The sequence below is a fragment of the Arachis ipaensis genome, chromosome B1, assembly GCF_059453495.1.
Source record: "Arachis ipaensis isolate K30076 ecotype BB chromosome B1, ASM5945349v1, whole genome shotgun sequence".
In the NCBI taxonomy this organism is placed as follows: Eukaryota; Viridiplantae; Streptophyta; class Magnoliopsida; order Fabales; family Fabaceae; genus Arachis; species Arachis ipaensis.
The window spans coordinates 137,895,822-137,898,384 of NC_142436.1; the positions used below are offsets into that span (position 1 = coordinate 137,895,822).

The following is a 2,563-nucleotide window of genomic DNA, read 5'->3' on the forward strand; positions in this document are numbered from 1 at the left end:
TTATAATTTTTTTATTTTTTTAAATAATTAAATTTGTTATATATTTTTTAATTTAATTTTGATATAATGTTAGATAAAATATTTTATGTATCTGTTTAATTATATATTATAATTAAAATATTTTTTATCATTATTTTTAAAAATAAAAAATATATTCTAAATTAGTAAATTAATCAGTTCATTTTAAAATTTTATATGCAACATAGGTACATATAATAGAACAAAAGATAAAAACTAAGTAATAAAGATGAATAAATCGAGAATAAAATAAAATATATAAAGTCACGAAAAAAATAAAATATTAGATTGATACCTAAACTATAATTGTTTGAATTAAAAATTGTAATTGAAAATATCAAAAAAAAATAATAAAATTGAAAGATACATAGAGTCATGGAGAGCTATATAAAAAAAATTGGAGAATTTAAAATTTACTTTTTGATGAAGAGAAGATGACCATTAGACAAGGAATAGAAAAAGAATGTTGAAAATATAAAAATAAGAAGAGGGTTTAAGAGAATAAAGAATTGACGGTACAATAATTAAATTTGATTAGGTTAAATAATAGTCAAAATGATAAAAAAAATAAAAAAATAAAAAAATAAATTTAAAACTTTAGCTAATTGAATTTATTTTATTTGTAGTGGGGTCATTTAAAATTTGAAGTGGGGGCATATTATATATAACTATATCTTTTAAAACAAAAATTAAAAACATCATGGGGGCAAGTGCCCCCTCATTTGTATGCTTAGGTCCGTCCCTGTCCTCATCCTTCCCAGTGTCTAGGATTATGAAATCAGTAGGGATGTAAAAGCCTTCAACCTTTACTAATACGTCCTCTACTTGTCCATAAGCCATTTTCATGGATTTGTCTGCCATCTCTAATGAGATTCTGGCAGCTTGCACCTCAAAGATCCCAAGTTTCTCCATTACAGAGAGTGGCATTAAGTTTATTCCTCACCCCAGGTCACACAGAGCCTTCTCAAAGGTCATGGTGCCTATGTTATAGGGAATTAGGAATTTACCAGGATCCTTATTCTTTTGAGGTAACGGATGCCTATCCAATGCATTCAGTTCATTGGTGAGCAAGGGAGGTTCATCTTCCCAAGTCTCATTACCAAATAATTTGGTATTCAGCTTCATGATTGCACCAAGGTATTTAGCAACTTGCTCTTCAGTTATGTCTTCATCCTCTTCAGAGGATGAATACTCATCAGAGCTCATGAAGGGTAAAAGGAGGTTCAATGGAATCTTTATGGTCTCTAGATGAGCCTCAGATTCCTTTGGTTCCTCAAAGGGAAACTCCTTATTGGTCACTGAGTGTTCCAGGAGGTCTTCCTCACTAGGATTCACGTCCTCCTCCTCCTCTCTGGGTTCGGCCACACCAAGTAAGGTAATGGCCTTGCACTCTCTTTTTGGGTTCTCTTCTGTATTGCTTGGGAGAGTACTAGGAGGAGTTTCAGTGACTCTTTTACTCAGCTGGCCCACTTGTGCCTCCAAATTTCTAATGGAGGAATTTGTTTCATTCATGAAACTTAGAGTGGCCTTAGATAGATCAAAGACTATATTTGCTAAGCTAGATGGATTCTGCTCAGAATTCTCTGTCTATTGCTGAGTGGATGATGGAAAAGGCTTGCTATTGCTAAACCTGTTTCTTCCACCATTATTAAAGCCTTGTTGAGGCTTTTGGTGATTCTTCCATGAGAAATTTGGATGATTTCTCCATGAGGTATTATAGGTGTTTCTATAGGGTTCACCCATGTAATTCACCTCTGCTATTGCAGGGTTCTCAGGATCATAAGCTTCTTCTTCAGAAGATGCCTGTTTAGTACTGTTGGATGCAGCTTGCAATCCATTCAGACTCTGAGAAATCATATTGACTTGCTGGGTCAATATTTTGTTCTGAGCCAATATGGCATTCAGAGCATCAATTTCAAGAACTCCCTTCCTCTGAGGCGTCCCATTACTCACAGGATTCCTTTCAGAAGTGTACATGAACTGGTTATTTACAACCATATCAATGAGTTTCTGAGCTTCTGCAGGCGTTTTCTTTAGGTGAATGGATCCACCTGCAGAATGGTCCAATGACATCTTTGATAGTTCAGACAGACCATCATAGAATATATCCAGGATGGTCCATTCTGAAAGCATGTCAGAAGGACACTTTTTGGTCAGTTGCTTGTATCTCTCCCAAGCTTCATAGAGGGATTCACCTTCTTTCTGTTTGAAGGTTTGAACATCCACTCTAAGCTTGCTAAGCTTTTGAGGAGGAAAGAACTTGGCTAAGAAAGCCGTGACCAGCTTATCCCAAGAGTTCAGGCTATCTTTATGTTGAGAGTCCAACCATATTCTAGCTCTGTCTCTTACAGTAAATGGGAAAAGCATAAGCCTGTAGACCTCGGGATCAACCCCATTGGTCTTAACAGTATCACAGATCTGCAAGAATTCAGTTAAGAACTGAAAAGGATCTTCTGATGGAAGTCCATGAAACTTGTAGTTCTGTTGCATCAGAGAAACTAATTGAGGCTTTAGCTCAAAATTGTTTGCTCCAATGGCAGGGATT

At 35.1% G+C, this 2,563-nt stretch overlaps 1 non-coding gene across 1 annotated transcript; it reads left to right on the forward strand.

The window, feature by feature from the left end:
- The first annotated feature begins 2,145 nt into the window (after positions 1-2,145).
- LOC148578556 (small nucleolar RNA R71) lies at positions 2,146-2,253 on the forward strand. Its single transcript, XR_015902914.1, has one exon. It is a non-coding gene; the product is annotated as a small nucleolar RNA R71 (small nucleolar RNA).
- Positions 2,254-2,563: the final 310 nt, after the last annotated feature.